This window comes from Phascolarctos cinereus, unplaced genomic scaffold (genome assembly GCF_003287225.1).
Source record: "Phascolarctos cinereus isolate Bilbo 61053 unplaced genomic scaffold, phaCin_HiC Scaffold_3;HRSCAF=262, whole genome shotgun sequence".
Taxonomy (NCBI): Eukaryota; Metazoa; Chordata; class Mammalia; order Diprotodontia; family Phascolarctidae; genus Phascolarctos; species Phascolarctos cinereus.
In genome coordinates, this window is record NW_027555736.1 from 216,887,493 (window position 1) to 216,896,409 (window position 8,917).

General features: G+C 36.1%; 1 pseudogene; it reads left to right on the forward strand.

Moving 5' to 3' along the window:
* Nucleotides 1-7,147: 7,147 nt before the first annotated feature.
* On the forward strand, nucleotides 7,148-8,482 carry LOC110202201 (E3 ubiquitin-protein ligase Mdm2 pseudogene; annotated as a pseudogene).
* Nucleotides 8,483-8,917: the final 435 nt, after the last annotated feature.

Here is an 8,917-nt window from a genome sequence, read left to right on the forward strand (position 1 = left end):
CCTCTGCCACTTCACTATTTGAACCTATTTGAATTCTATGGACCAAATAAAGCAAATCAAATTTCTGTTCCACATGACTGTTGGCATTATAGGTAAAGAAGTCCCCACTAAGACAGGGCAAACATGTATATTACCGTGTGGCTGCTGGTTTGGGAATTAATGTACTTGGATTTGAATACAGTGCTGCTACTGTGTCTCTAGATATGTTGAAGCAAGCCCCTGGACTTCCTTGGTTCTCAGATTTCATTCATGTAATTTGAAAGTTCACTTAGATGGACCCTCACCATTTTAGTACCATGAACAAAGCCCGAATGAAAAAGGGAAGGCAACAAGAATTTATTAAGTGATTACTATGTACCAGGTGGAGGGAAAACAACAGGCCTCAAATACATCAGTGAGGTAGGTGGATATCTATACCAAGCATGTGAAAACTTCCCCCAGTGGAATGGGGGGATGAGAACAATTTGTTCCAATGTCCATGAAGATGGCTGAAACTGGTATTGTGGAGTACTTGAGTTTGTTCAGACAGAGAAGATCCCAACATCATCCACTAGTTATCTTGACTTTTGTCTTGCCACTGGACTTTGATGACTCTATAAGAGAGAGTGTGGCTGACAACTTTGTGCAACTCTGCCTTACTTAAAACCAATTCATGCACAAGTCAAGAAATAAACCCATGACTTCAACGGTCCTCTTTGAAACAAAGGATAAATGACAACTGTGTGCCAGGTACTAAGTTAAGCGTTTTGTAAATATTATCTCATTTGATCCTAATGACAACCCAGTGAGGTAGATGATATTATGATTCCCATTTTACCTTTTCAGATACTGAGGTAGAAAGAAGTTGTGACTTGTCATGGGTCATACAGCTAGTAAATATGAAAGACTAGATTTGAACTCCAGGTCTTTTTGACTCCAGGGTTCAATGCTCTATGAATAGATGCCTCTAAAGCAAGCCATGATGAACCAGGTTGTATGTGAATATAAAAGTGTTTGTGTGTGTGTGTGTGTGCGTGAGTGTGTGTGTGTGTGTATGTGTGTGTGTGGTGGGGGGGAAGGGAAGAGACTGATATTAAAAGAAGCACATGGATCAGTTCATGTCTACACAGGTTTTACTTACCAATATAGTCTTCAGAGGTAGGTACTGATAGTTTCATTTGTCTTCATTTTACTAGGCTTGATAAGGCCACATGTATTACTCATAAGTTTTGAAGCCATGATTAGAATCCTGGACCCTCGACTTCAAGTCTGGGACTTATTCCGTTAGACCACCAAGAATGTATAACCTGGTTGAAAATATTTGTTTCTGAGGTGATTTTTTGTTTCTTTGTTAAACTCGAGGAGTGGAGGATTTGAGCCTGGGAAGGGATAAACAATTTGTGGACTTTAAGTTTCCTAAGAAGGTTTTCTGAGTTGACTGGGTTTCTGTGTTTTCTCTTGGGTATGTTAGCCAACCTCTTGTGTCTATGTTCTCTTTCTATGGGCATCTTGTGTTCTACACCAACATGTTGTAACACCTCTAGGACTAGAAGGTCAGTTTGGTCATAGAGTCAAGTTCATGAAAATAAGACCTGGATCCATTTCTGTGACCATGATGTGACTGCCATCACACTATAAAAACATATTTGGGATCCCAAGCATTTTAACATTAACTATTTTAAAACTTAAAAATAGCTGTCATGTCCCAACTCCTAAATTTTCTCTTCTCCAAGTTAAACATCTGCAGTTTTTGCTATATACAGATTAGGATGGTTTCTAGTCCTCTCATCTTCCTGGTCACCTTTATATTACCATGTTGTAATATTGAAAAGTCTTTCCTCAAAATATGGTGCCCAGGATATATTATATTATTACTAATGTAGTCTCACAAGGAAAAAGTACACTAGGATTACTACCACAATTTTTTAAGACACTGTGCTTCATTTAATTCATATTAATTCAAACTAAATTCTTGGCTACCATTTCACCAAGTTGATTAACATTGAGATTGCAAATAAAACTCTTTTTGCAAGATTTTTTTTCTAATCATATCTACATTTTCTACCACCGTGTCTATACTATTTTGTTTTGGTTTGTTTTTCTCTTTTTAACAAAATTTAGTACTATCTAGTTATCCATATAAAGTTTCACCTTGTTAGATTTGGCTCATGATTCTAGACTGTCAACATGTTTCTGAATTCCAATTTGGTCTTCTTGAACATTCGCTAAACCAGCCAATTTTAAATTATCCTTAAATTTGATAAGTATGCATTCTTTCATGGAAATGATTGCTGAAAATGTTAAACAGAACAGGATCTGATACCCAGAGCACTCAATAAGATCTCTCTCTGAAAATTTGCATGGATCTACAATTACTCTTTAAAGTCTATTATGTAACTGAGTCTGGACTGTTTAATACCATTTCATCTACATGTTTCTATATTCTCCAAAAGCATATTTTACTTAACTATGTCAAATGTCCTACTGAAATCCAGGTTTGTGGTATCTACTTATTTCTTTTTGGTTGTGGTTATTGTTTCTCTTTCTCTTTTTCTTAGGGATTTATTAATTGATCTCCATAGTGCATTGAATTATGAGGAAATATAGTAAATACATTATACTCCCTTACAATCACCAAAGTTTATTTTATTTTTTAATACATTATATTTCATTAAGTATTTCCCAATTAGATGCAAATTTTTTAACATTTATTTTTTTAAAAAATGCTGTCCCTCCCTCTCATCCCTCCTTCACCCCTTGAGAAGGAAAGCAATATGATATTGACTATACATATGAAGTCATACAAAACACATTTCCATACTATCAATGTTGCAAAAGAAAACACACACAAGTAAACAGTAAAATAAAGAAACATTTTTTTAAAATATGCTTTAATCTACACTCAGAGTTTATCAATTCTCTCTCTGGTGACAGATTGTATTTTTTATCACGGGTCCTTTGGAATTGTCTTGGATAAGTCTTGATTGGAGTAGCCAAGTCTGGTACAGTTGATCATTACAATATTGTTGTTACTGTGTACAATGTTCTCCTGGTTTTACTCACTTCATTTTGCATTAATTTATGTAAGTCTTCCCATATTTTTTTCCATATTTTTATATAAATCTTCCCATCCTGCTTATCAATATTATTCCATCACAGTTAATAAGGGTGGGGAACCTGCAGTCTGGAGGCCACATGACGTTCAATGTGTTTGAGTGTGGCCTTTTGACTGAGTCCAAATTTTACAGAACAAGCCATTTTATTAAGTAGATTTGTTCTATGAAGTTTTGATTAGGTCAAAGAGCCTCACTCGAGGACCTAGATGGCCATAGGTCCCCCACCCCTGGGCAACTTCAACCAACTATTGGACCATTTCACAACTCTACCAGCAGGACGTTAGTATGCCAATTTTTCCATATACCTTTTAGCATTTTTCATTTTCCTTTTCTGTTATGGTGGCTAACCTGATAGATGTAAGGTGGTATCTCAGAGTTGTTTTAATTTGTATTTCTCTAATAAATGATGATTTAAAGCATTTTTTTTTGGTGACTATTGATAGTTTTGCTTTCTCCTGAAAACAGTGAATTCATAGTCTTTGACTATTTATTGATTGGGGAATGGCTTGTATTTTGTATAAAATTGGCTCAATTCCCAATATATTTGAGAAATGAGGCCCTTATCAGGTAAACTTGCTGTAACCCCCAACCCCTAGTTTCTTTTTTTCTTTCTAATTTTGGCTGTATTAGTTTTGTTTTTTATAAAAAAATATTTTAATTTCAGGTAATTAAAATAATCAATTTTACTTCTTGTGATCTTCTCTACTGTTTGGTCATAAACTCTTCCCTTATCCATAGATCTGATAGGTAAATTTTTTATGTTACCATAATTTACTTGTGGTATCACCCTTTATGTCTAAATCATTTATTCATTTTGACCTTATCTAAGTATAAAGTGAATCAGCATTGTTTATAAGATAATAATGGTTCCTACTTTCTTCAACAATGTGGTTCGTGAGGGTTAAATTAAATATACAAAAAGCTCTTGCAAGTATTAAAGTTCTATACAAGTATGTTGTGGTTGTTGTTTCATTTTTTAAAAAAATGTATTATAATGTAGGGACTTTGTAGAAAAATAGATACTTTATACTGGACCTATTTTTTTTTTTGGTGTAGCCTACCAGTGCAGTAACATCTTCTGCTCCCCTCCTTTCCTTTCCTACCCTGAGGGTGTTCTGCCCAAAAGAAAGTAAATTTTGATGCCTAAATCTATCTAGTTATCTTGGTTTTCTAGCTAGATTTCTTTCTTAAAGACCATGACTTAAAACTAATTAACTCTGGCTCTCATGGATTGGACAACAACAGGTCCCTGCCTAAGTATCACTTAATGGTTACTTTTTGGGCCCTCCTAGCTCAGAGTGAGCTTTTGGCCAGCAACCTTGAGGGTCTTCCTCTTTCCCTCCCAGTTTTTTTTTTTTTGATTAAAGAGGCCATCCCTTGACTCACTTCTTAAAGGGACCTATTCACTGAATGGGCCTTGCCTCACTCAAAGTGAGAACTTGGAAAGACCTTAGCTTAAAAAGGCCAAGGTCTCCCACTGCATCCTGGGCCATCTCCAGTTGTCCTGATCTATAGTGGGCCACTGGACCCACATTGCTCTGGAGGAGAAAGTGAGGCTGGTAACTTTGCACAGCCCTACCTCATTCAAATTCAATTAATTTGCAAGTCATGTCATCATGTTCCTGATGTCAGTGGTCCACTTTGAGGAAGGACACACCACAACATTACAAGTATCTCTTCAACCTAGCTGAAGTTGGATATCATTCTAACTATACCAACATGTCAAATTCAATGAAGCTCTGGTTATGGATTGAACCATTCAGATCAGGTACATTTCAATGCACTCAGGAGAATGAACAATCACCAGATTAGGAAAGTAGGTGGAGCTTTAAAGTTACAGAGTACCTGTGCCAAGTTCTATTAGTACTTGAACTGTGAGGCAGATATACTCCCCATAATTGCCTTGTAAGGTGATAAAAAACAAAACAAAACAAAAAATCCTCCAGGAAGACGTAGAAACAGATAAAAGAGTCAATGTGGCAAAAGCACATTAATCACCTTCAGCAATAATGGATTTATTATAAAATGGATAATTTGAAGCCATTCTTCAATAAGGGACATAATTGGAATTAGTCTGAGATTATATTTCTGCTTATCGGATCAAGTTATGTAGGCTACTATCAGTTCCGGTGGATAACAAAAAATAATAAATATGCCTTCATGTTTATATGTCTACCTGGGTATATTCAAATATTTATACAAAGAAAATGGCTTGAAGAATCTTGTCAATGACAAGAGTGGAGAAGAGTAGTCAACACCTTGCACAACAAAACACCCTGACCATTACCTCTTACTACTGAGATATCTCATTACTAGAGTAAAGCTTCCTGAAATATAAAGATAGAGCATTGTTTAAGGAGTTTGTGTGTGGGACATGTAAAATAACTTCCAGAATGAACATATTTCAATAGAAATTATAATTACCTAAACATTATTGGGGTTAGTGTCTTTCTTTCAAGTTTAAGCTTCTACCTTCTGACTGGTGAAAACAAGCTTTTATATTGCCTGCGGATACACACAAACACTATTTCACACATGTAATATCAAAGCTGTGACACTAAGATGAGATAGTGTGGTATAGGAGGGAAAGCTGTCTATTTGGAATCAGAGGACCAGATTCAATTTTGGCTCTACTGTGGACCTTGAAAATTAGCTTTCCATCTGTCCAGGACTCTTAACTAAGATATAAAATTAACATGTTGGACTTAAGTGACCCCTAAGGTCTCTCTGCCACTTCAAAATCTGTAATTGTACAAACATAAAGTAAAAAAAGATATCATATTCATAGCATCAATCTATATGTCAATTTGCTCGGTACTTAAAGAAATCAACAATCCAATATGTGTATAGACACACACAACCAAATTTACCTTCATTTAGTGTCCTAATAAATTAATTCTACCTATGTTGAACTTCCTTATTCTAGGTACACAAAGGCAAAATGCCCTGTCAGTCACAGTTAGGAAGCATAAAATAATTTTGTACTTTAATATGTCAGAATGATATAAAAGCTGAGCCAAAATGTAAGCTTGTGATAAAAGAAATTAAATGATATACTTTTAGGGAAGACTTCAGGGATGGTCACTCATTACGCTCTATTTCCTAGTAAAATAGCCTAGTTAGAGTCATTACATATCCTGAACTAATTACTCAAGGAGTTCAAGTGTCTAACAAAAGAGAGAGGAAAGCAAATAAAGGTATGATAGATCAAAATTTTTGTTGTATGTGTAAGAAACCATTCAGTGCAATCAAATTCATAATGAAATTGATTTTTTAAAGTAAAATTCCTATAGCAAGTAATTTATCTGCCAACTTTTAATATTGCCTTCATCTTTCATTCTGCAATGTGATTTTATTAAGTTTTAGTGAAAACATAAAGATGGGCAGTGCGTGTAGAGCTACCATGCAGCTTTTGATGTGGGCCATTGGAGGAGAGGGGAGCCCCCAAGCAGCCCAGCCCAGGCTTTCCCAGGTGCGTGGACTGAAGCTCCACTTACCTCTGAAGTAGGAGGTGAGGCTAGAGCCACAGGGGCCTGAGGTCTGGGCAGGCCCTGAGCCTCGCCTGGCATGGGACTAGGGGGTGGAGGGTGGGTTGAATGTCTTGTCCAAGGCACTTCCTTTTTTTGGAGACTTTGTGACATCAGACGCGAGGCGTGAGGGAGAAGGGAAGAGGCTAGTCTTCGCTAGCAGGTGGTAGGAAGGGAAAAAAAGGACTGGGCTGGAAAGGGCTGGGCAGGGTGTATCTGAGTAGTGGATTCCTGGGGTGTGTGGAGGCCAGCCTTTACCTAGTGCAAAGGTAACCAGATGTAGGGGCCCATGGCTGGGCTGGCTCTCCTTTCTGGCCTGGGGACCCTTCTAACACGTGCAGATTCTTCTGCAAATCCAAACAAAATGCAAGTGCATTTGGGGCAGGCCCCTCCTGCTAAACCCAGAATTATCTCCTGCTGTAAGAATTTAAACCCCAGATAGAGTAAAGTCATCACCTACTTTTTTTTTTTTCCTATGCCCTCTTCTCAAATTTAAGAGAGCTCTTCTCATCCTAATCCAGGCAAATGTGTACTACCAAAATGTCTTCTGATACAGATGGTGCCTTAAGCATTTCACAAATGTCAACTTCAGTACAAAAGACTCTGGTTAGACAAAAGCCATTACTCTTGAAGTTGTTGAAGTTTGCTGGTGCATGCATTTATAATGGAGGTTGTATTCTATCTTGACAAGTATAGTATGGCAAAAAATTATTAGATAAAAAGAAAAAAACAATTTTTTTTTCATTGTTTACATGACCCTATTGCAGATCTGCTTCAAGTTTCTCTATGAAAGAGCATAGGAGATTATATGCAATGATTTCTAGAAACTTGATAGTAGAGGATCAACAAGAATTTACTACTCCAAATACATCTAACAATGAAACCACATGTCAGCTTGAAATTGGAAGTGGTCAAAAGGAATCAATGTAAGAATTGCAGGAAGATAAACCATCAGCATTTGAATTCTAGACCAAACATCTCATCTAGAACAAGAACACATAGTGAAACAAGAAAATTCAGATGTGTTTCTTGGTGAAAGACAGAAAATGACATAAATCAGATAACATCTCCTTTTCATTTGATGAAAGTTGTGCCCTAAGTGTCATAAATGAGATATGCTATGAATAAAGTTGTAGCAGTGTCTCAAAAGAAATCTCTTCAAATCCTCATATTGATGCTGGTGTATTAAGTGAAAATTTAAATGATTCACCTTCAGACCAATTCAATGTTTGAAGCAGAGTCTTAATTAAGAAGATTATAGTCACAATGAAGGACAAGAACTCGCAGTTGAAGATGATGAGATATATCAGGCAAAGGCCAGTGACATTAAAATTTCAGCTGATTATTTGAAATATACTTCCTGTGATAAAATGAACCTTTCACATTGCCGCAAATGCTGGGCTCTGTGAGAGAACTGGCTTCCTGAGAGGAAAGGTGAAGTGTCAGACAAAGGCTAGCCAGAAAGCCCAAGACAAAGGGAAGAAGAGGGCTTTGAAGTTCTAGATTATAGGAAAAATAAGATGAATCACTCTCAAAATTCGTGTGTTGAGGAAAGTGATGAAAAAATATCACAACCATCAGAATCCCAAGAAAGTGAAGATTATTCCCAACATCAATATCTAAAAGCATCATCTGTGAAGATGCCAGAGAATTTGAGAGAGAAGCTCAAGACAAAGAAAGATTTATGGAATTTACTCTTTTCCTAGCATTGAAGAGCTCTATGTCATCTGTTAGAGCTGACTTTAAAATGATCCCATTGCCCATGGAAGGACGAGATGTCTTATGACATGTTGTACATGTGCAGAGAAGATGAAAAAGAGAAATAAGCTTTGGCTAGTTTGTAGGCAGCCATTAAAATGATTGTGTTCATTTATGTTCTCTAAATGTGATATACTAAAAGTGGAATCATATGTATGGAACACCTAAGAATGTTCACATATGGCTTATGAAATTTATTTAAAATTTGATTTTTCTACATTTTTTTTTCAAGAAAATGAATAATTTAATCCATTTAGTGGCCTCTAGTGCTATTTACTTATTTGGAAAGAAGTTTTTTTTATTATCTTCCTTTAGGAAAGAATATATTCTGGTTGCTATTTTTTTTCCATTTTCTATAATTTTATTGGCTTTATTTGTATTATTTATACTATTATTTGTAATTTGGAACTTATAGCTTCAGATGCCACAGTGGACACTTAAAATGTATTTTACCTAGGACCTCTCTATGCCTTTATTAATTCCTAAGAATTATCTGCTAAGTCAGATAAGTTGGGAGTAAGTCACAGACACTTGTAT